This window comes from Hyla sarda, unplaced genomic scaffold (assembly GCF_029499605.1).
Source record: "Hyla sarda isolate aHylSar1 unplaced genomic scaffold, aHylSar1.hap1 scaffold_314, whole genome shotgun sequence".
In the NCBI taxonomy this organism is placed as follows: domain Eukaryota; kingdom Metazoa; phylum Chordata; class Amphibia; order Anura; family Hylidae; genus Hyla; species Hyla sarda.
In genome coordinates this window covers 44,672-69,094 of record NW_026609869.1, presented here as the reverse complement: position 1 = coordinate 69,094, position 24,423 = coordinate 44,672, and the positions used below count along the sequence as shown (strand labels likewise).

Sequence of the window (24,423 nt, the reverse complement as noted above, 5' to 3'; positions counted from 1 at the left end):
TGTATGTGACTATGGAGCTGTTTGGTGATGTCGTCTATTATGGCCTTCATAGAAGCAACAGGAGATTGTTGCATCCATCTAGAACCCTCAGAACTACAGTGCTATGATGTCACTCACTTCCACAGGCCTTGCAGAGTGTAAACAACAACAACCCAGCTTTGTTGTGTATGTAACCATAGGGATTTGTGATGTCACCTAGAACCTTCACAGCAGCGACAGCTTTATGAGGAGCATCAGCACTGCTCTGCCTGAGCAGAACCATCACCGCCATAGGTTGTCAAATAACCCGGGTTTAACCCACACAGGTAAGTCCAATGGGGTGCAGGCATGTCCTCTATGCTTACAGCTTCCCGTGGGTGTTGGTTTGATACCGTTTGGGGACAGCCAAGGAGGCATCTGCAGGCAACAAAGGTAGGTGTGTGCTTGTGTGTGTGTTTCCTATGCAGATCCTAAGCCCAGTGTCACATGCAAGTAGGAGGAGTAAGAAGGGTTCCTGGCAAATCCGGGTTATGGATTGCATTTAAAAAGGCCCTGTGGGAGTGCAATGGGCCCCTGTCTTGCTGCTTAGCAATAATGGTATGGGTTTAGGTTCTGCTGTGTGTACTGGTGGTTGACTGCCCCCCAGCCCAGAGTGTGCATGGAAAATTGTCTGGCAGCCTCCCTGACAGCAAGCAGTGATAGTGCCCATGAAGGGCACCTTGTTGGGCCCGCCCCTTTCACGGTTATCGCTTCTCGGCCTTTTGGCTAAGATCAAGTGTAGTATCTGTTCTTATCAGTTTAATATCTGATACGTCCCCTATCTGGGGACCATATATTAAATGGATTTTTGAGAACGGGGGCCGATTTCGAAGCTTGCTTCCGTCGCCCTATGCATTGACCCGATATGGCAGTATCTTCGGGTACAGTGCACCACCCCCTTACAGGGTTAAAAAGAAAGATTCCTACTTTCATTGCTACCTGCTTGCTGGCTAGCCAGCTAGCCAGCCCTGTGGGCCTTGCTGCTGCAGCCAAAAAACAAAAGGTGGTGCTGCTGCTGCTTCTGCTGCTTCTGCTTCTGCTTGTGTCTGGCCGCTGTTGGAGCGTCCAGGCACAGGACTTCTGCTGCTGCTGACTAAATGGCCTCCTTAATTGGATCATTTGAGTAGCCAGCACACCTGTGCAGGTAGGGCATGACATGATAGGCAGCTGCCTTGATAGCGGGTGGGTGCTGAATGTTCCTAATTGACAAAATAAGATTAATGCTTATGAAGAAATATAAAATCTCATCCCTTCCCCAATATCGCGCCACACCCCTACCCCTTAATTCCCTGGTTGAACTTGATGGACATATGTCTTTTTTCGACCGTACTAACTATGTAACTATGTAACATAACATGGGGGGGGGGGGGGGGGTCTCCTGGCTGTTCACACAGGTGTGTCATTGCTGTACATTGACCATGCATTGCTTCTGTGGTATTGCAAAGGCAAAGACAAATGCTTCCAGCCATCCATTGCACTAATGGATTGGTCATCAGCTGGCTGTCTATGTCCCGCATCAATATAGACCAAAGTACAGAGGGTTAGGCTATGCTATTGTGCACCTACCTGATGCATCAGAAGGTGCGAGGCCCTTGCTAAATTCTGTGCACAGACTTTGAGATCTATACTTTAGACTGTATCTAAACCTGCTCCAACATGGACTGACATTCTGGCCTACTTTCAGCCGATGCGACTTGTCTGTCGCTGAACAGTCGCTTTTTATGTATTCAGCACCTATGTATAATGTTGTAAAAATGCTCTAGAAGCTAAAGTCGCAGAAATGTCACACATATTTGGCCTGCAACTTTCTGTGCGACAAATTCAGACAGGAAAAATCAGTATAAATCCTTAGAAAATTATCCCCCAGTGTCTCCATCTGCTGGCGGTATTGAATAAGCATTGCTGCACTGATGGGGTATGCATTAGACGAAAAAAAAGAAGAAAAAGAAGAATAATACGCCCAGAAAAGAGGCGAAAAGGAGAAAAACGTAAAAAAACGTGAAAAAAAAGTAAGAGGAAGAGAAGGGAAAAAAAGGTGGAAATGGGTTTAAAAGTGATTTCGGCGGAGAAATATATATATATATATATATATATATATATATATATATATACGCGCACACACACACATATATATAAACGTATTCTCCGTTGAGATATTGCAGCCGCTGCTGTGTCCAGGCCCAGGAGCCTTAGCACTGTGCTGTGATGTCACTCAATACCACTGACATCACTAGGTGTAAACAACATCTCTCCTTTGCTGTGTATGTGACTATGGAGCTGTTTGGTGATGTCGTCTATTATGGCCTTCATAGAAGCAACAGGAGATTGTTGCATCCATCTAGAACCCTCAGAACTACAGTGCTATGATGTCACTCACTTCCACAGGCCTTGCAGAGTGTAAACAACAACAACCCAGCTTTGTTGTGTATGTAACCATAGGGATTTGTGATGTCACCTAGAACCTTCACAGCAGCGACAGCTTTATGAGGAGCATCAGCACTGCTCTGCCTGAGCAGAACCATCACCGCCATAGGTTGTCAAATAACCCGGGTTTAACCCACACAGGTAAGTCCAATGGGGTGCAGGCATGTCCTCTATGCTTACAGCTTCCCGTGGGTGTTGGTTTGATACCGTTTGGGGACAGCCAAGGAGGCATCTGCAGGCAACAAAGGTAGGTGTGTGCTTGTGTGTGTGTTTCCTATGCAGATCCTAAGCCCAGTGTCACATGCAAGTAGGAGGAGTAAGAAGGGTTCCTGGCAAATCCGGGTTATGGATTGCATTTAAAAAGGCCCCGTGGGAGTGCAATGGGCCCCTGTCTTGCTGCTTAGCAATAATGGTATGGGTTTAGGTTCTGCTGTGTGTACTGGTGGTTGACTGCCCCCCAGCCCAGAGTGTGCATGGAAAATTGTCTGGCAGCCTCCCTGACAGCAAGCAGTGATAGTGCCCATGAAGGGCACCTTGTTGGGCCCGCCCCTTTCACGGTTATCGCTTCTCGGCCTTTTGGCTAAGATCAAGTGTAGTATCTGTTCTTATCAGTTTAATATCTGATACGTCCCCTATCTGGGGACCATATATTAAATGGATTTTTGAGAACGGGGGCCGATTTCGAAGCTTGCTTCCGTCGCCCTATGCATTGACCCGATATGGCAGTATCTTCGGGTACAGTGCACCACCCCCTTACAGGGTTAAAAAGAAAGATTCCTACTTTCATTGCTACCTGCTTGCTGGCTAGCCAGCTAGCCAGCCCTGTGGGCCTTGCTGCTGCTGCAGCCAAAAAACAAAAGGTGGTGCTGCTGCTGCTTCTGCTGCTTCTGCTTCTGCTTGTGTCTGGCCGCTGTTGGAGCGTCCAGGCACAGGACTTCTGCTGCTGCTGACTAAATGGCCTCCTTAATTGGATCATTTGAGTAGCCAGCACACCTGTGCAGGTAGGGGCATGACATGATAGGCAGCTGCCTTGATAGCGGGTGGGTGCTGAATGTTCCTAATTGACAAAATAAGATTAATGCTTATGAAGAAATATAAAATCTCATCCCTTCCCCAATATCGCGCCACACCCCTACCCCTTAATTCCCTGGTTGAACTTGATGGACATATGTCTTTTTTCGACCGTACTAACTATGTAACTATGTAACATAACATGGGGGGGGGGGGGGGTCTCCTGGCTGTTCACACAGGTGTGTCATTGCTGTACATTGACCATGCATTGCTTCTGTGGTATTGCAAAGGCAAAGACAAATGCTTCCAGCCATCCATTGCACTAATGGATTGGTCATCAGCTGGCTGTCTATGTCCCGCATCAATATAGACCAAAGTACAGAGGGTTAGGCTATGCTATTGTGCACCTACCTGATGCATCAGAAGGTGCGAGGCCCTTGCTAAATTCTGTGCACAGACTTTGAGATCTATACTTTAGACTGTATCTAAACCTGCTCCAACATGGACTGACATTCTGGCCTACTTTCAGCCGATGCGACTTGTCTGTCGCTGAACAGTCGCTTTTTATGTATTCAGCACCTATGTATAATGTTGTAAAAATGCTCTAGAAGCTAAAGTCGCAGAAATGTCACACATATTTGGCCTGCAACTTTCTGTGCGACAAATTCAGACAGGAAAAATCAGTATAAATCCTTAGAAAATTATCCCCCAGTGTCTCCATCTGCTGGCGGTATTGAATAAGCATTGCTGCACTGATGGGGTATGCATTAGACGAAAAAAAAGAAGAAAAAGAAGAATAATACGCCCAGAAAAGAGGCGAAAAGGAGAAAAACGTAAAAAAACGTGAAAAAAAAAGTAAGAGGAAGAGAAGGGAAAAAAAGGTGGAAATGGGTTTAAAAGTGATTTCGGCGGAGAATATATATATATATATATATATATATATATATATATATATATATATACGCGCACACACACACATATATATAAACGTATTCTCCGTTGAGATATTGCAGCCGCTGCTGTGTCCAGGCCCAGGAGCCTTAGCACTGTGCTGTGATGTCACTCAATACCACTGACATCACTAGGTGTAAACAACATCTCTCCTTTGCTGTGTATGTGACTATGGAGCTGTTTGGTGATGTCGTCTATTATGGCCTTCATAGAAGCAACAGGAGATTGTTGCATCCATCTAGAACCCTCAGAACTACAGTGCTATGATGTCACTCACTTCCACAGGCCTTGCAGAGTGTAAACAACAACAACCCAGCTTTGTTGTGTATGTAACCATAGGGATTTGTGATGTCACCTAGAACCTTCACAGCAGCGACAGCTTTATGAGGAGCATCAGCACTGCTCTGCCTGAGCAGAACCATCACCGCCATAGGTTGTCAAATAACCCGGGTTTAACCCACACAGGTAAGTCCAATGGGGTGCAGGCATGTCCTCTATGCTTACAGCTTCCCGTGGGTGTTGGTTTGATACCGTTTGGGGACAGCCAAGGAGGCATCTGCAGGCAACAAAGGTAGGTGTGTGCTTGTGTGTGTGTTTCCTATGCAGATCCTAAGCCCAGTGTCACATGCAAGTAGGAGGAGTAAGAAGGGTTCCTGGCAAATCCGGGTTATGGATTGCATTTAAAAAGGCCCCGTGGGAGTGCAATGGGCCCCTGTCTTGCTGCTTAGCAATAATGGTATGGGTTTAGGTTCTGCTGTGTGTACTGGTGGTTGACTGCCCCCCAGCCCAGAGTGTGCATGGAAAATTGTCTGGCAGCCTCCCTGACAGCAAGCAGTGATAGTGCCCATGAAGGGCACCTTGTTGGGCCCGCCCCTTTCACGGTTATCGCTTCTCGGCCTTTTGGCTAAGATCAAGTGTAGTATCTGTTCTTATCAGTTTAATATCTGATACGTCCCCTATCTGGGGACCATATATTAAATGGATTTTTGAGAACGGGGGCCGATTTCGAAGCTTGCTTCCGTCGCCCTATGCATTGACCCGATATGGCAGTATCTTCGGGTACAGTGCACCACCCCCTTACAGGGTTAAAAAGAAAGATTCCTACTTTCATTGCTACCTGCTTGCTGGCTAGCCAGCTAGCCAGCCCTGTGGGCCTTGCTGCTGCTGCAGCCAAAAAACAAAAGGTGGTGCTTCTGCTGCTTCTGCTTCTGCTTGTGTCTGGCCGCTGTTGGAGCGTCCAGGCTCAGGACTTCTGCTGCTGCTGACTAAATGGCCTCCTTAATTGGATCATTTGAGTAGCCAGCACACCTGTGCAGGTAGGGCATGACATGATAGGCAGCTGCCTTGATAGCGGGTGGGTGCTGAATGTTCCTAATTGACAAAATAAGATTAATGCTTATGAAGAAATATAAAATCTCATCCCTTCCCCAATATCGCGCCACACCCCTACCCCTTAATTCCCTGGTTGAACTTGATGGACATATGTCTTTTTTCGACCGTACTAACTATGTAACTATGTAACATAACATGGGGGGGGGGGGGTCTCCTGGCTGTTCACACAGGTGTGTCATTGCTGTACATTGACCATGCATTGCTTCTGTGGTATTGCAAAGGCAAAGACAAATGCTTCCAGCCATCCATTGCACTAATGGATTGGTCATCAGCTGGCTGTCTATGTCCCGCATCAATATAGACCAAAGTACAGAGGGTTAGGCTATGCTATTGTGCACCTACCTGATGCATCAGAAGGTGCGAGGCCCTTGCTAAATTCTGTGCACAGACTTTGAGATCTATACTTTAGACTGTATCTAAACCTGCTCCAACATGGACTGACATTCTGGCCTACTTTCAGCCGATGCGACTTGTCTGTCGCTGAACAGTCGCTTTTTATGTATTCAGCACCTATGTATAATGTTGTAAAAATGCTCTAGAAGCTAAAGTCGCAGAAATGTCACACATATTTGGCCTGCAACTTTCTGTGCGACAAATTCAGACAGGAAAAATCAGTATAAATCCTTAGAAAATTATCCCCCAGTGTCTCCATCTGCTGGCGGTATTGAATAAGCATTGCTGCACTGATGGGGTATGCATTAGACGAAAAAAAAGAAGAAAAAGAAGAATAATACGCCCAGAAAAGAGGCGAAAAGGAGAAAAACGTAAAAAAACGTGAAAAAAAAGTAAGAGGAAGAGAAGGGAAAAAAAGGTGGAAATGGGTTTAAAAGTGATTTCGGCGGAGAAATATATATATATATATATATATATATATATATATATATATATACGCGCACACACACACATATATATAAACGTATTCTCCGTTGAGATATTGCAGCCGCTGCTGTGTCCAGGCCCAGGAGCCTTAGCACTGTGCTGTGATGTCACTCAATACCACTGACATCACTAGGTGTAAACAACATCTCTCCTTTGCTGTGTATGTGACTATGGAGCTGTTTGGTGATGTCGTCTATTATGGCCTTCATAGAAGCAACAGGAGATTGTTGCATCCATCTAGAACCCTCAGAACTACAGTGCTATGATGTCACTCACTTCCACAGGCCTTGCAGAGTGTAAACAACAACAACCCAGCTTTGTTGTGTATGTAACCATAGGGATTTGTGATGTCACCTAGAACCTTCACAGCAGCGACAGCTTTATGAGGAGCATCAGCACTGCTCTGCCTGAGCAGAACCATCACCGCCATAGGTTGTCAAATAACCCGGGTTTAACCCACACAGGTAAGTCCAATGGGGTGCAGGCATGTCCTCTATGCTTACAGCTTCCCGTGGGTGTTGGTTTGATACCGTTTGGGGACAGCCAAGGAGGCATCTGCAGGCAACAAAGGTAGGTGTGTGCTTGTGTGTGTGTTTCCTATGCAGATCCTAAGCCCAGTGTCACATGCAAGTAGGAGGAGTAAGAAGGGTTCCTGGCAAATCCGGGTTATGGATTGCATTTAAAAAGGCCCCGTGGGAGTGCAATGGGCCCCTGTCTTGCTGCTTAGCAAGAATGGTATGGGTTTAGGTTCTGCTGTGTGTACTGGTGGTTGACTGCCCCCCAGCCCAGAGTGTGCATGGAAAATTGTCTGGCAGCCTCCCTGACAGCAAGCAGTGATAGTGCCCATGAAGGGCACCTTGTTGGGCCCGCCCCTTTCACGGTTATCGCTTCTCGGCCTTTTGGCTAAGATCAAGTGTAGTATCTGTTCTTATCAGTTTAATATCTGATACGTCCCCTATCTGGGGACCATATATTAAATGGATTTTTGAGAACGGGGGCCGATTTCGAAGCTTGCTTCCGTCGCCCTATGCATTGACCCGATATGGCAGTATCTTCGGGTACAGTGCACCACCCCCTTACAGGGTTAAAAAGAAAGATTCCTACTTTCATTGCTACCTGCTTGCTGGCTAGCCAGCTAGCCAGCCCTGTGGGCCTTGCTGCTGCTGCAGCCAAAAAACAAAAGGTGGTGCTGCTGCTGCTTCTGCTGCTTCTGCTTCTGCTTGTGTCTGGCCGCTGTTGGAGCGTCCAGGCACAGGACTTCTGCTGCTGCTGACTAAATGGCCTCCTTAATTGGATCATTTGAGTAGCCAGCACACCTGTGCAGGTAGGGCATGACATGATAGGCAGCTGCCTTGATAGCGGGTGGGTGCTGAATGTTCCTAATTGACAAAATAAGATTAATGCTTATGAAGAAATATAAAATCTCATCCCTTCCCCAATATCGCGCCACACCCCTACCCCTTAATTCCCTGGTTGAACTTGATGGACATATGTCTTTTTTCGACCGTACTAACTATGTAACTATGTAACATAACATGGGGGGGGGGGGGGGGTCTCCTGGCTGTTCACACAGGTGTGTCATTGCTGTACATTGACCATGCATTGCTTCTGTGGTATTGCAAAGGCAAAGACAAATGCTTCCAGCCATCCATTGCACTAATGGATTGGTCATCAGCTGGCTGTCTATGTCCCGCATCAATATAGACCAAAGTACAGAGGGTTAGGCTATGCTATTGTGCACCTACCTGATGCATCAGAAGGTGCGAGGCCCTTGCTAAATTCTGTGCACAGACTTTGAGATCTATACTTTAGACTGTATCTAAACCTGCTCCAACATGGACTGACATTCTGGCCTACTTTCAGCCGATGCGACTTGTCTGTCGCTGAACAGTCGCTTTTTATGTATTCAGCACCTATGTATAATGTTGTAAAAATGCTCTAGAAGCTAAAGTCGCAGAAATGTCACACATATTTGGCCTGCAACTTTCTGTGCGACAAATTCAGACAGGAAAAATCAGTATAAATCCTTAGAAAATTATCCCCCAGTGTCTCCATCTGCTGGCGGTATTGAATAAGCATTGCTGCACTGATGGGGTATGCATTAGACGAAAAAAAAGAAGAAAAAGAAGAATAATACGCCCAGAAAAGAGGCGAAAAGGAGAAAAACGTAAAAAAACGTGAAAAAAAAGTAAGAGGAAGAGAAGGGAAAAAAAGGTGGAAATGGGTTTAAAAGTGATTTCGGCGGAGAAATATATATATATATATATATATATATATATATATATACGCGCACACACACACATATATATAAACGTATTCTCCGTTGAGATATTGCAGCCGCTGCTGTGTCCAGGCCCAGGAGCCTTAGCACTGTGCTGTGATGTCACTCAATACCACTGACATCACTAGGTGTAAACAACATCTCTCCTTTGCTGTGTATGTGACTATGGAGCTGTTTGGTGATGTCGTCTATTATGGCCTTCATAGAAGCAACAGGAGATTGTTGCATCCATCTAGAACCCTCAGAACTACAGTGCTATGATGTCACTCACTTCCACAGGCCTTGCAGAGTGTAAACAACAACAACCCAGCTTTGTTGTGTATGTAACCATAGGGATTTGTGATGTCACCTAGAACCTTCACAGCAGCGACAGCTTTATGAGGAGCATCAGCACTGCTCTGCCTGAGCAGAACCATCACCGCCATAGGTTGTCAAATAACCCGGGTTTAACCCACACAGGTAAGTCCAATGGGGTGCAGGCATGTCCTCTATGCTTACAGCTTCCCGTGGGTGTTGGTTTGATACCGTTTGGGGACAGCCAAGGAGGCATCTGCAGGCAACAAAGGTAGGTGTGTGCTTGTGTGTGTGTTTCCTATGCAGATCCTAAGCCCAGTGTCACATGCAAGTAGGAGGAGTAAGAAGGGTTCCTGGCAAATCCGGGTTATGGATTGCATTTAAAAAGGCCCCGTGGGAGTGCAATGGGCCCCTGTCTTGCTGCTTAGCAATAATGGTATGGGTTTAGGTTCTGCTGTGTGTACTGGTGGTTGACTGCCCCCCAGCCCAGAGTGTGCATGGAAAATTGTCTGGCAGCCTCCCTGACAGCAAGCAGTGATAGTGCCCATGAAGGGCACCTTGTTGGGCCCGCCCCTTTCACGGTTATCGCTTCTCGGCCTTTTGGCTAAGATCAAGTGTAGTATCTGTTCTTATCAGTTTAATATCTGATACGTCCCCTATCTGGGGACCATATATTAAATGGATTTTTGAGAACGGGGGCCGATTTCGAAGCTTGCTTCCGTCGCCCTATGCATTGACCCGATATGGCAGTATCTTCGGGTACAGTGCACCACCCCCTTACAGGGTTAAAAAGAAAGATTCCTACTTTCATTGCTACCTGCTTGCTGGCTAGCCAGCTAGCCAGCCCTGTGGGCCTTGCTGCTGCTGCAGCCAAAAAACAAAAGGTGGTGCTGCTGCTGCTTCTGCTGCTTCTGCTTCTGCTTGTGTCTGGCCGCTGTTGGAGCGTCCAGGCACAGGACTTCTGCTGCTGCTGACTAAATGGCCTCCTTAATTGGATCATTTGAGTAGCCAGCACACCTGTGCAGATAGGGCATGACATGATAGGCAGCTGCCTTGATAGCGGGTGGGTGCTGAATGTTCCTAATTGACAAAATAAGATTAATGCTTATGAAGAAATATAAAATCTCATCCCTTCCCCAATATCGCGCCACACCCCTACCCCTTAATTCCCTGGTTGAACTTGATGGACATATGTCTTTTTTCGACCGTACTAACTATGTAACTATGTAACATAACATGGGGGGGGGGGGGGGTCTCCTGGCTGTTCACACAGGTGTGTCATTGCTGTACATTGACCATGCATTGCTTCTGTGGTATTGCAAAGGCAAAGACAAATGCTTCCAGCCATCCATTGCACTAATGGATTGGTCATCAGCTGGCTGTCTATGTCCCGCATCAATATAGACCAAAGTACAGAGGGTTAGGCTATGCTATTGTGCACCTACCTGATGCATCAGAAGGTGCGAGGCCCTTGCTAAATTCTGTGCACAGACTTTGAGATCTATACTTTAGACTGTATCTAAACCTGCTCCAACATGGACTGACATTCTGGCCTACTTTCAGCCGATGCGACTTGTCTGTCGCTGAACAGTCGCTTTTTATGTATTCAGCACCTATGTATAATGTTGTAAAAATGCTCTAGAAGCTAAAGTCGCAGAAATGTCACACATATTTGGCCTGCAACTTTCTGTGCGACAAATTCAGACAGGAAAAATCAGTATAAATCCTTAGAAAATTATCCCCCAGTGTCTCCATCTGCTGGCGGTATTGAATAAGCATTGCTGCACTGATGGGGTATGCATTAGACGAAAAAAAAGAAGAAAAAGAAGAATAATACGCCCAGAAAAGAGGCGAAAAGGAGAAAAACGTAAAAAAACGTGAAAAAAAAGTAAGAGGAAGAGAAGGGAAAAAAAGGTGGAAATGGGTTTAAAAGTGATTTCGGCGGAGAATATATATATATATATATATATATATATATATATATATATATACGCGCACACACACACATATATATAAACGTATTCTCCGTTGAGATATTGCAGCCGCTGCTGTGTCCAGGCCCAGGAGCCTTAGCACTGTGCTGTGATGTCACTCAATACCACTGACATCACTAGGTGTAAACAACATCTCTCCTTTGCTGTGTATGTGACTATGGAGCTGTTTGGTGATGTCGTCTATTATGGCCTTCATAGAAGCAACAGGAGATTGTTGCATCCATCTAGAACCCTCAGAACTACAGTGCTATGATGTCACTCACTTCCACAGGCCTTGCAGAGTGTAAACAACAACAACCCAGCTTTGTTGTGTATGTAACCATAGGGATTTGTGATGTCACCTAGAACCTTCACAGCAGCGACAGCTTTATGAGGAGCATCAGCACTGCTCTGCCTGAGCAGAACCATCACCGCCATAGGTTGTCAAATAACCCGGGTTTAACCCACACAGGTAAGTCCAATGGGGTGCAGGCATGTCCTCTATGCTTACAGCTTCCCGTGGGTGTTGGTTTGATACCGTTTGGGGACAGCCAAGGAGGCATCTGCAGGCAACAAAGGTAGGTGTGTGCTTGTGTGTGTGTTTCCTATGCAGATCCTAAGCCCAGTGTCACATGCAAGTAGGAGGAGTAAGAAGGGTTCCTGGCAAATCCGGGTTATGGATTGCATTTAAAAAGGCCCCGTGGGAGTGCAATGGGCCCCTGTCTTGCTGCTTAGCAAGAATGGTATGGGTTTAGGTTCTGCTGTGTGTACTGGTGGTTGACTGCCCCCCAGCCCAGAGTGTGCATGGAAAATTGTCTGGCAGCCTCCCTGACAGCAAGCAGTGATAGTGCCCATGAAGGGCACCTTGTTGGGCCCGCCCCTTTCACGGTTATCGCTTCTCGGCCTTTTGGCTAAGATCAAGTGTAGTATCTGTTCTTATCAGTTTAATATCTGATACGTCCCCTATCTGGGGACCATATATTAAATGGATTTTTGAGAACGGGGGCCGATTTCGAAGCTTGCTTCCGTCGCCCTATGCATTGACCCGATATGGCAGTATCTTCGGGTACAGTGCACCACCCCCTTACAGGGTTAAAAAGAAAGATTCCTACTTTCATTGCTACCTGCTTGCTGGCTAGCCAGCTAGCCAGCCCTGTGGGCCTTGCTGCTGCTGCAGCCAAAAAACAAAAGGTGGTGCTGCTGCTGCTTCTGCTGCTTCTGCTTCTGCTTGTGTCTGGCCGCTGTTGGAGCGTCCAGGCACAGGACTTCTGCTGCTGCTGACTAAATGGCCTCCTTAATTGGATCATTTGAGTAGCCAGCACACCTGTGCAGGTAGGGCATGACATGATAGGCAGCTGCCTTGATAGCGGGTGGGTGCTGAATGTTCCTAATTGACAAAATAAGATTAATGCTTATGAAGAAATATAAAATCTCATCCCTTCCCCAATATCGCGCCACACCCCTACCCCTTAATTCCCTGGTTGAACTTGATGGACATATGTCTTTTTTCGACCGTACTAACTATGTAACTATGTAACATAACATGGGGGGGGGGGGGGGTCTCCTGGCTGTTCACACAGGTGTGTCATTGCTGTACATTGACCATGCATTGCTTCTGTGGTATTGCAAAGGCAAAGACAAATGCTTCCAGCCATCCATTGCACTAATGGATTGGTCATCAGCTGGCTGTCTATGTCCCGCATCAATATAGACCAAAGTACAGAGGGTTAGGCTATGCTATTGTGCACCTACCTGATGCATCAGAAGGTGCGAGGCCCTTGCTAAATTCTGTGCACAGACTTTGAGATCTATACTTTAGACTGTATCTAAACCTGCTCCAACATGGACTGACATTCTGGCCTACTTTCAGCCGATGCGACTTGTCTGTCGCTGAACAGTCGCTTTTTATGTATTCAGCACCTATGTATAATGTTGTAAAAATGCTCTAGAAGCTAAAGTCGCAGAAATGTCACACATATTTGGCCTGCAACTTTCTGTGCGACAAATTCAGACAGGAAAAATCAGTATAAATCCTTAGAAAATTATCCCCCAGTGTCTCCATCTGCTGGCGGTATTGAATAAGCATTGCTGCACTGATGGGGTATGCATTAGACGAAAAAAAAGAAGAAAAAGAAGAATAATACGCCCAGAAAAGAGGCGAAAAGGAGAAAAACGTAAAAAAACGTGAAAAAAAAGTAAGAGGAAGAGAAGGGAAAAAAAGGTGGAAATGGGTTTAAAAGTGATTTCGGCGGAGAATATATATATATATATATATATATATATATATATATATATATATACGCGCACACACACACATATATATAAACGTATTCTCCGTTGAGATATTGCAGCCGCTGCTGTGTCCAGGCCCAGGAGCCTTAGCACTGTGCTGTGATGTCACTCAATACCACTGACATCACTAGGTGTAAACAACATCTCTCCTTTGCTGTGTATGTGACTATGGAGCTGTTTGGTGATGTCGTCTATTATGGCCTTCATAGAAGCAACAGGAGATTGTTGCATCCATCTAGAACCCTCAGAACTACAGTGCTATGATGTCACTCACTTCCACAGGCCTTGCAGAGTGTAAACAACAACAACCCAGCTTTGTTGTGTATGTAACCATAGGGATTTGTGATGTCACCTAGAACCTTCACAGCAGCGACAGCTTTATGAGGAGCATCAGCACTGCTCTGCCTGAGCAGAACCATCACCGCCATAGGTTGTCAAATAACCCGGGTTTAACCCACACAGGTAAGTCCAATGGGGTGCAGGCATGTCCTCTATGCTTACAGCTTCCCGTGGGTGTTGGTTTGATACCGTTTGGGGACAGCCAAGGAGGCATCTGCAGGCAACAAAGGTAGGTGTGTGCTTGTGTGTGTGTTTCCTATGCAGATCCTAAGCCCAGTGTCACATGCAAGTAGGAGGAGTAAGAAGGGTTCCTGGCAAATCCGGGTTATGGATTGCATTTAAAAAGGCCCCGTGGGAGTGCAATGGGCCCCTGTCTTGCTGCTTAGCAATAATGGTATGGGTTTAGGTTCTGCTGTGTGTACTGGTGGTTGACTGCCCCCCAGCCCAGAGTGTGCATGGAAAATTGTCTGGCAGCCTCCCTGACAGCAAGCAGTGATAGTGCCCATGAAGGGCACCTTGTTGGGCCCGCCCCTTTCACGGTTATCGCTTCTCGGCCTTTTGGCTAAGATCAAGTGTAGTATCTGTTCTTATCAGTTTAATATCTGATACGTCCCCTATCTGGGGACCATATATTAAATGGATTTTTGAGAACGGGGGCCGATTTCGAAGCTTGCTTCCGTCGCCCTATGCATTGACCCGATATGGCAGTATCTTCGGGTACAGTGCACCACCCCCTTACAGGGTTAAAAAGAAAGATTCCTACTTTCATTGCTACCTGCTTGCTGGCTAGCCAGCTAGCCAGCCCTGTGGGCCTTGCTGCTGCTGCAGCCAAAAAACAAAAGGTGGTGCTGCTGCTGCTTCTGCTGCTTCTGCTTCTGCTTGTGTCTGGCCGCTGTTGGAGCGTCCAGGCACAGGACTTCTGCTGCTGCTGACTAAATGGCCTCCTTAATTGGATCATTTGAGTAGCCAGCACACCTGTGCAGATAGGGCATGACATGATAGGCAGCTGCCTTGATAGCGGGTGGGTGCTGAATGTTCCTAATTGACAAAATAAGATTAATGCTTATGAAGAAATATAAAATCTCATCCCTTCCCCAATATCGCGCCACACCCCTACCCCTTAATTCCCTGGTTGAACTTGATGGACATATGTCTTTTTTCGACCGTACTAACTATGTAACTATGTAACATAACATGGGGGGGGGGGGGGGTCTCCTGGCTGTTCACACAGGTGTGTCATTGCTGTACATTGACCATGCATTGCTTCTGTGGTATTGCAAAGGCAAAGACAAATGCTTCCAGCCATCCATTGCACTAATGGATTGGTCATCAGCTGGCTGTCTATGTCCCGCATCAATATAGACCAAAGTACAGAGGGTTAGGCTATGCTATTGTGCACCTACCTGATGCATCAGAAGGTGCGAGGCCCTTGCTAAATTCTGTGCACAGACTTTGAGATCTATACTTTAGACTGTATCTAAACCTGCTCCAACATGGACTGACATTCTGGCCTACTTTCAGCCGATGCGACTTGTCTGTCGCTGAACAGTCGCTTTTTATGTATTCAGCACCTATGTATAATGTTGTAAAAATGCTCTAGAAGCTAAAGTCGCAGAAATGTCACACATATTTGGCCTGCAACTTTCTGTGCGACAAATTCAGACAGGAAAAATCAGTATAAATCCTTAGAAAATTATCCCCCAGTGTCTCCATCTGCTGGCGGTATTGAATAAGCATTGCTGCACTGATGGGGTATGCATTAGACGAAAAAAAAGAAGAAAAAGAAGAATAATACGCCCAGAAAAGAGGCGAAAAGGAGAAAAACGTAAAAAAACGTGAAAAAAAAGTAAGAGGAAGAGAAGGGAAAAAAAGGTGGAAATGGGTTTAAAAGTGATTTCGGCGGAGAAATATATATATATATATATATATATATATATATATATATACGCGCACACACACACATATATATAAACGTATTCTCCGTTGAGATATTGCAGCCGCTGCTGTGTCCAGGCCCAGGAGCCTTAGCACTGTGCTGTGATGTCACTCAATACCACTGACATCACTAGGTGTAAACAACATCTCTCCTTTGCTGTGTATGTGACTATGGAGCTGTTTGGTGATGTCGTCTATTATGGCCTTCATAGAAGCAACAGGAGATTGTTGCATCCATCTAGAACCCTCAGAACTACAGTGCTATGATGTCACTCACTTCCACAGGCCTTGCAGAGTGTAAACAACAACAACCCAGCTTTGTTGTGTATGTAACCATAGGGATTTGTGATGTCACCTAGAACCTTCACAGCAGCGACAGCTTTATGAGGAGCATCAGCACTGCTCTGCCTGAGCAGAACCATCACCGCCATAGGTTGTCAAATAACCCGGGTTTAACCCACACAGGTAAGTCCAATGGGGTGCAGGCATGTCCTCTATGCTTACAGCTTTCCGTGGGTGTTGGTTTGATACCGTTTGGGGACAGCCAAGGAGGCATCTGCAGGCAACAAAGGTAGGTGTGTGCTTGTGTGTGTGTTTCCTATGCAGATCCTAAGCCCAGTGTCACATGCAAGTAGGAGGAGTAAGAAGGGTTCCTGGCAAATCCGGGTTATGGATTGCATTTAAAAAGGCCCCGTGGGAGTGCAATGGGCCCCTGTCTTGCTGCTTAGCAATAATGGTATGGGTTTAGGTTCTGCTGTGTGTACTGGTGGTTGACTGCCCCCCAGCCCAGAGTGTGCATGGAAAATTGTCTGGCAGCCTCCCTGACAGCAAGCAGTGATAGTGCCCATGAAGGGCACCTTGTTGGGCCCGCCCCTTTCACGGTTATCGCTTCTCGGCCTTTTGGCTAAGATCAAGTGTAGTATCTGTTCTTATCAGTTTAATATCTGATACGTCCCCTATCTGGGGACCATATATTAAATGGATTTTTGAGAACGGGGGCCGATTTCGAAGCTTGCTTCCGTCGCCCTATGCATTGACCCGATATGGCAGTATCTTCGGGTACAGTGCACCACCCCCTTACAGGGTTAAAAAGAAAGATTCCTACTTTCATTGCTACCTGCTTGCTGGCTAGCCAGCTAGCCAGCCCTGTGGGCCTTGCTGCTGCTGCAGCCAAAAAACAAAAGGTGGTGCTGCTGCTGCTTCTGCTGCTTCTGCTTCTGCTTGTGTCTGGCCGCTGTTGGAGCGTCCAGGCACAGGACTTCTGCTGCTGCTGACTAAATGGCCTCCTTAATTGGATCATTTGAGTAGCCAGCACACCTGTGCAGGTAGGGCATGACATGATAGGCAGCTGCCTTGATAGCGGGTGGGTGCTGAATGTTCCTAATTGACAAAATAAGATTAATGCTTATGAAGAAATATAAAATCTCATCCCTTCCCCAATATCGCGCCACACCCCTACCCCTTAATTCCCTGGTTGAACTTGATGGACATATGTCTTTTTTCGACCGTACTAACTATGTAACTATGTAACATAACATGGGGGGGGGGGGGGGGGGGTCTCCTGGCTGTTCACACAGGTGTGTCATTGCTGTACATTGACCATGCATTGCTTCTGTGGTATTGCAAAGGCAAAGACAAATGCTTCCAGCCATCCATTGCACTAATGGATTGGTCATCAGCTGGCTGTCTATGTCCCGCATCAATATAGACCAAAGTACAGAGGGTTAGGCTATGCTATTGTGCACCTACCTGATGCATCAGAAGGTGCGAGGCCCTTGCTAAATTCTGTGCACAGACTTTGAGATCTATACTTTAGACTGTATCTAAACCTGCTCCAACATGGACTGACATTCTGGCCTACTTTCAGCCGATGCGACTTGTCTGTCGCTGAACAGTCGCTTTTTATGTATTCAGCACCTATGTATAATGTTGTAAAAATGCTCTAGAAGCTAAAGTCGCAGAAATGTCACACATATTTGGCCTGCAACTTTCTGTGCGACAAATTCAGACAGGAAAAATCAGTATAAATCCTTAGAAAATTATCCCCCAGTGTCTCCATCTGCTGGCGGTATTGAATAAGCATTGCTGCACTGATGGGGTATGCATTAGACGAAAAAAAAGAAGAAAAAGAAGAATAATACGCCCAGAAAAGAGGCGAAAAGGAGAAAAACGTAAAAAAACGTGAAAAAAAAGTAAGAGGAAGAGAAGGGAAAAAAAGGTGGAAATGGGTTTAAAAGTGATTTCGGCGGAGAAATATATATATATATATATATATATATATATATATATATATATATACGCGCACACACACACATATATATAAACGTATTCTCCGTTGAGATATTGCAGCCGCTGCTGTGTCCAGGCCCAGGAGCCTTAGCACTGTGCTGTGATGTCACTCAATACCACTGACATCACTAGGTGTAAACAACATCTCTCCTTTGCTGTGTATGTGACTATGGAGCTGTTTGGTGATGTCGTCTATTATGGCCTTCATAGAAGCAACAGGAGATTGTTGCATCCATCTAGAACCCTCAGAACTACAGTGCTATGATGTCACTCACTTCCACAGGCCTTGCAGAGTGTAAACAACAACAACCCAGCTTTGTTGTGTATGTAACCATAGGGATTTGTGATGTCACCTAGAACCTTCACAGCAGCGACAGCTTTATGAGGAGCATCAGCACTGCTCTGCCTGAGCAGAACCATCACCGCCATAGGTTGTCAAATAACCCGGGTTTAACCCACACAGGTAAGTCCAATGGGGTGCAGGCATGTCCTCTATGCTTACAGCTTTCCGTGGGTGTTGGTTTGATACCGTTTGGGGACAGCCAAGGAGGCATCTGCAGGCAACAAAGGTAGGTGTGTGCTTGTGTGTGTGTTTCCTATGCAGATCCTAAGCCCAGTGTCACATGCAAGTAGGAGGAGTAAGAAGGGTTCCTGGCAAATCCGGGTTATGGATTGCATTTAAAAAGGCCCCGTGGGAGTGCAATGGGCCCCTGTCTTGCTGCTTAGCAATAATGGTATGGGTTTAGGTTCTGCTGTGTGTACTGGTGGTTGACTGCCCCCCAGCCCAGAGTGTGCATGGAAAATTGTCTGGCAGCCTCCCTGACAGCAAGCAGTGATAGTGCCCATGAAGGGCACCTTGTTGGGCCCGCCCCTTTCACGGTTATCGCTTCTCGGCCTTTTGGCTAAGATCAAGTGTAGTATCTGTTCTTATCAGTTTAATATCTGATACGTCCCCTATCTGGGGACCATATATTAAATGGATTTTTGAGAACGGGGGCCGATTTCGAAGCTTGCTTCCGTCGCCCTATGCATTGACCCGATATGGCAGTATCTTCGGGTACAGTGCACCACCCCCTTACAGGGTTAAAAAGAAAGATTCCTACTTTCATTGCTACCTGCTTGCTGGCTAGCCAGCTAGCCAGCCCTGTGGGCCTTGCTGCTGCTGCAGCCAAAAAACAAAAGGTGGTGCTGCTGCTGCTTCTGCTGCTTCTGCTTCTGCTTGTGTCTGGCCGCTGTTGGAGCGTCCAGGCACAGGACTTCTGCTGCTGCTGACTAAATGGCCTCCTTAATTGGATCATTTGAGTAGCCAGCACACCTGTGCAGGTAGGGCATGACATGATAGGCAGCTGCCTTGATAGCGGGTGGGTGCTGAATGTTCCTAATTGACAAAATAAGATTAATGCTTATGAAGAAATATAAAATCTCATCCCTTCCCCAATATCGCGCCACACCCCTACCCCTTAATTCCCTGGTTGAACTTGATGGACATATGTCTTTTTTCGACCGTACTAACTATGTAACTATGTAACATAACATGGGGGGGGGGGGTCTCCTGGCTGTTCACACAGGTGTGTCATTGCTGTACATTGACCATGCATTGCTTCTGTGGTATTGCAAAGGCAAAGACAAATGCTTCCAGCCATCCATTGCACTAATGGATTGGTCATCAGCTGGCTGTCTATGTCCCGCATCAATATAGACCAAAGTACAGAGGGTTAGGCTATGCTATTGTGCACCTACCTGATGCATCAGAAGGTGCGAGGCCCTTGCTAAATTCTGTGCACAGACTTTGAGATCTATACTTTAGACTGTATCTAAACCTGCTCCAAGATGGACTGACATTCTGGCCTACTTTCAGCCGATGCGACTTGTCTGTCGCTGAACAGTCGCTTTTTATGTATTCAGCACCTATGTATAATGTTGTAAAAATGCTCTAGAAGCTAAAGTCGCAGAAATGTCACACATATTTGGCCTGCAACTTTCTGTGCGACAAATTCAGACAGGAAAAATCAGTATAAATCCTTAGAAAATTATCCCCCAGTGTCTCCATCTGCTGGCGGTATTGAATAAGCATTGCTGCACTGATGGGGTATGCATTAGACGAAAAAAAAGAAGAAAAAGAAGAATAATACGCCCAGAAAAGAGGCGAAAAGGAGAAAAACGTAAAAAAACGTGAAAAAAAAGTAAGAGGAAGAGAAGGGAAAAAAAGGTGGAAATGGGTTTAAAAGTGATTTCGGCGGAGAAATATATATATATATATATATATATATATATATATATATATATATATATACGCGCACACACACACATATATATAAACGTATTCTCCGTTGAGATATTGCAGCCGCTGCTGTGTCCAGGCCCAGGAGCCTTAGCACTGTGCTGTGATGTCACTCAATACCACTGACATCACTAGGTGTAAACAACATCTCTCCTTTGCTGTGTATGTGACTATGGAGCTGTTTGGTGATGTCGTCTATTATGGCCTTCATAGAAGCAACAGGAGATTGTTGCATCCATCTAGAACCCTCAGAACTACAGTGCTATGATGTCACTCACTTCCACAGGCCTTGCAGAGTGTAAACAACAACAACCCAGCTTTGTTGTGTATGTAACCATAGGGATTTGTGATGTCACCTAGAACCTTCACAGCAGCGACAGCTTTATGAGGAGCATCAGCACTGCTCTGCCTGAGCAGAACCATCACCGCCATAGGTTGTCAAATAACCCGGGTTTAACCCACACAGGTAAGTCCAATGGGGTGCAGGCATGTCCTCTATGCTTACAGCTTCCCGTGGGTGTTGGTTTGATACCGTTTGGGGACAGCCAAGGAGGCATCTGCAGGCAACAAAGGTAGGTGTGTGCTTGTGTGTGTGTTTCCTATGCAGATCCTAAGCCCAGTGTCACATGCAAGTAGGAGGAGTAAGAAGGGTTCCTGGCAAATCCGGGTTATGGATTGCATTTAAAAAGGCCCCGTGGGAGTGCAATGGGCCCCTGTCTTGCTGCTTAGCAATAATGGTATGGGTTTAGGTTCTGCTGTGTGTACTGGTGGTTGACTGCCCCCCAGCCCAGAGTGTGCATGGAAAATTGTCTGGCAGCCTCCCTGACAGCAAGCAGTGATAGTGCCCATGAAGGGCACCTTGTTGGGCCCGCCCCTTTCACGGTTATCGCTTCTCGGCCTTTTGGCTAAGATCAAGTGTAGTATCTGTTCTTATCAGTTTAATATCTGATACGTCCCCTATCTGGGGACCATATATTAAATGGATTTTTGAGAACGGGGGCCGATTTCGAAGCTTGCTTCCGTCGCCCTATGCATTGACCCGATATGGCAGTATCTTCGGGTACAGTGCACCACCCCCTTACAGGGTTAAAAAGAAAGATTCCTACTTTCATTGCTACCTGCTTGCTGGCTAGCCAGCTAGCCAGCCCTGTGGGCCTTGCTGCTGCTGCAGCCAAAAAACAAAAGGTGGTGCTTCTGCTGCTTCTGCTTCTGCTTGTGTCTGGCCGCTGTTGGAGCGTCCAGGCTCAGGACTTCTGCTGCTGCTGACTAAATGGCCTCCTTAATTGGATCATTTGAGTAGCCAGCACACCTGTGCAGGTAGGGCATGACATGATAGGCAGCTGCCTTGATAGCGGGTGGGTGCTGAATGTTCCTAATTGACAAAATAAGATTAATGCTTATGAAGAAATATAAAATCTCATCCCTTCCCCAATATCGCGCCACACCCCTACCCCTTAATTCCCTGGTTGAACTTGATGGACATATGTCTTTTTTCGACCGTACTAACTATGTAACTATGTAACATAACATGGGGGGGGGGGGGTCTCCTGGCTGTTCACACAGGTGTGTCATTGCTGTACATTGACCATGCATTGCTTCTGTGGTATTGCAAAGGCAAAGACAAATGCTTCCAGCCATCCATTGCACTAATGGATTGGTCATCAGCTGGCTGTCTATGTCCCGCATCAATATAGACCAAAGTACAGAGGGTTAGGCTATGCTATTGTGCACCTACCTGATGCATCAGAAGGTGCGAGGCCCTTGCTAAATTCTGTGCACAGACTTTGAGATCTATACTTTAGACTGTATCTAAACCTGCTCCAACATGGACTGACATTCTGGCCTACTTTCAGCCGATGCGACTTGTCTGTCGCTGAACAGTCGCTTTTTATGTATTCAGCACCTATGTATAATGTTGTAAAAATGCTCTAGAAGCTAAAGTCGCAGAAATGTCACACATATTTGGCCTGCAACTTTCTGTGCGACAAATTCAGACAGGAAAAATCAGTATAAATCCTTAGAAAATTATCCCCCAGTGTCTCCATCTGCTGGCGGTATTGAATAAGCATTGCTGCACTGATGGGGTATGCATTAGACGAAAAAAAAGAAGAAAAAGAAGAATAATACGCCCAGAAAAGAGGCGAAAAGGAGAAAAACGTAAAAAAACGTGAAAAAAAAGTAAGAGGAAGAGAAGGGAAAAAAAGGTGGAAATGGGTTTAAAAGTGATTTCGGCGGAGAAATATATATATATATATATATATATATATATATATATACGCGCACACACACACATATATATAAACGTATTCTCCGTTGAGATATTGCAGCCGCTGCTGTGTCCAGGCCCAGGAGCCTTAGCACTGTGCTGTGATGTCACTCAATACCACTGACATCACTAGGTGTAAACAACATCTCTCCTTTGCTGTGTATGTGACTATGGAGCTGTTTGGTGATGTCGTCTATTATGGCCTTCATAGAAGCAACAGGAGATTGTTGCATCCATCTAGAACCCTCAGAACTACAGTGCTATGATGTCACTCACTTCCACAGGCCTTGCAGAGTGTAAACAACAACAACCCAGCTTTGTTGTGTATGTAACCATAGGGATTTGTGATGTCACCTAGAACCTTCACAGCAGCGACAGCTTTATGAGGAGCATCAGCACTGCTCTGCCTGAGCAGAACCATCACCGCCATAGGTTGTCAAATAACCCGGGTTTAACCCACACAGGTAAGTCCAATGGGGTGCAGGCATGTCCTCTATGCTTACAGCTTCCCGTGGGTGTTGGTTTGATACCGTTTGGGGACAGCCAAGGAGGCATCTGCAGGCAACAAAGGTAGGTGTGTGCTTGTGTGTGTGTTTCCTATGCAGATCCTAAGCCCAGTGTCACATGCAAGTAGGAGGAGTAAGAAGGGTTCCTGGCAAATCCGGGTTATGGATTGCATTTAAAAAGGCCCCGTGGGAGTGCAATGGGCCCCTGTCTTGCTGCTTAGCAAGAATGGTATGGGTTTAGGTTCTGCTGTGTGTACTGGTGGTTGACTGCCCCCCAGCCCAGAGTGTGCATGGAAAATTGTCTGGCAGCCTCCCTGACAGCAAGCAGTGATAGTGCCCATGAAGGGCACCTTGTTGGGCCCGCCCCTTTCACGGTTATCGCTTCTCGGCCTTTTGGCTAAGATCAAGTGTAGTATCTGTTCTTATCAGTTTAATATCTGATACGTCCCCTATCTGGGGACCATATATTAAATGGATTTTTGAGAACGGGGGCCGATTTCGAAGCTTGCTTCCGTCGCCCTATGCATTGACCCGATATGGCAGTATCTTCGGGTACAGTGCACCACCCCCTTACAGGGTTAAAAAGAAAGATTCCTACTTTCATTGCTACCTGCTTGCTGGCTAGCCAGCTAGCCAGCCCTGTGGGCCTTGCTGCTGCTGCAGCCAAAAAACAAAAGGTGGTGCTGCTGCTGCTTCTGCTGCTTCTGCTTCTGCTTGTGTCTGGCCGCTGTTGGAGCGTCCAGGCACAGGACTTCTGCTGCTGCTGACTAAATGGCCTCCTTAATTGGATCATTTGAGTAGCCAGCACACCTGTGCAGGTAGGGCATGACATGATAGGCAGCTGCCTTGATAGCGGGTGGGTGCTGAATGTTCCTAATTGACAAAATAAGATTAATGCTTATGAAGAAATATAAAATCTCATCCCTTCCCCAATATCGCGCCACACCCCTACCCCTTAATTCCCTGGTTGAACTTGATGGACATATGTCTTTTTTCGACCGTACTAACTATGTAACTATGTAACATAACATGGGGGGGGGGGGGGTCTCCTGGCTGTTCACACAGGTGTGTCATTGCTGTACATTGACCATGCATTGCTTCTGTGGTATTGCAAAGGCAAAGACAAATGCTTCCAGCCATCCATTGCACTAATGGATTGGTCATCAGCTGGCTGTCTATGTCCCGCATCAATATAGACCAAAGTACAGAGGGTTAGGCTATGCTATTGTGCACCTACCTGATGCATCAGAAGGTGCGAGGCCCTTGCTAAATTCTGTGCACAGACTTTGAGA

General features: G+C 46.3%; 11 non-coding genes across 11 annotated transcripts; all 11 read left to right on the top strand.

Moving 5' to 3' along the window:
• The first annotated feature begins 724 nt into the window (after window positions 1-724).
• On the top strand, window positions 725-915 carry LOC130328863 (U2 spliceosomal RNA). The gene has a single exon (XR_008872714.1). It is a non-coding gene; the product is annotated as a U2 spliceosomal RNA (small nuclear RNA).
• A 2,087-nt stretch (window positions 916-3,002) lies between these two features.
• Window positions 3,003-3,193, top strand: LOC130328862 (U2 spliceosomal RNA). Its single transcript, XR_008872713.1, has one exon. It is a non-coding gene; the product is annotated as a U2 spliceosomal RNA (small nuclear RNA).
• A 2,095-nt stretch (window positions 3,194-5,288) lies between these two features.
• LOC130328861 (U2 spliceosomal RNA) lies at window positions 5,289-5,479 on the top strand. Its single transcript, XR_008872712.1, has one exon. It is a non-coding gene; the product is annotated as a U2 spliceosomal RNA (small nuclear RNA).
• Window positions 5,480-7,558: 2,079 nt separating this feature from the next.
• On the top strand, window positions 7,559-7,749 carry LOC130328860 (U2 spliceosomal RNA). Its single transcript, XR_008872711.1, has one exon. It is a non-coding gene; the product is annotated as a U2 spliceosomal RNA (small nuclear RNA).
• Window positions 7,750-9,834: 2,085 nt separating this feature from the next.
• On the top strand, window positions 9,835-10,025 carry LOC130328859 (U2 spliceosomal RNA). Its single transcript, XR_008872710.1, has one exon. It is a non-coding gene; the product is annotated as a U2 spliceosomal RNA (small nuclear RNA).
• A 2,089-nt stretch (window positions 10,026-12,114) lies between these two features.
• Window positions 12,115-12,305, top strand: LOC130328857 (U2 spliceosomal RNA). The gene has a single exon (XR_008872708.1). It is a non-coding gene; the product is annotated as a U2 spliceosomal RNA (small nuclear RNA).
• A 2,091-nt stretch (window positions 12,306-14,396) lies between these two features.
• On the top strand, window positions 14,397-14,587 carry LOC130328856 (U2 spliceosomal RNA). Its single transcript, XR_008872707.1, has one exon. It is a non-coding gene; the product is annotated as a U2 spliceosomal RNA (small nuclear RNA).
• A 2,086-nt stretch (window positions 14,588-16,673) lies between these two features.
• LOC130328854 (U2 spliceosomal RNA) lies at window positions 16,674-16,864 on the top strand. Its single transcript, XR_008872706.1, has one exon. It is a non-coding gene; the product is annotated as a U2 spliceosomal RNA (small nuclear RNA).
• Window positions 16,865-18,960: 2,096 nt separating this feature from the next.
• Window positions 18,961-19,151, top strand: LOC130328853 (U2 spliceosomal RNA). The gene has a single exon (XR_008872705.1). It is a non-coding gene; the product is annotated as a U2 spliceosomal RNA (small nuclear RNA).
• Window positions 19,152-21,244: 2,093 nt separating this feature from the next.
• LOC130328852 (U2 spliceosomal RNA) lies at window positions 21,245-21,435 on the top strand. The gene has a single exon (XR_008872704.1). It is a non-coding gene; the product is annotated as a U2 spliceosomal RNA (small nuclear RNA).
• A 2,073-nt stretch (window positions 21,436-23,508) lies between these two features.
• On the top strand, window positions 23,509-23,699 carry LOC130328851 (U2 spliceosomal RNA). The gene has a single exon (XR_008872703.1). It is a non-coding gene; the product is annotated as a U2 spliceosomal RNA (small nuclear RNA).
• Window positions 23,700-24,423: the final 724 nt, after the last annotated feature.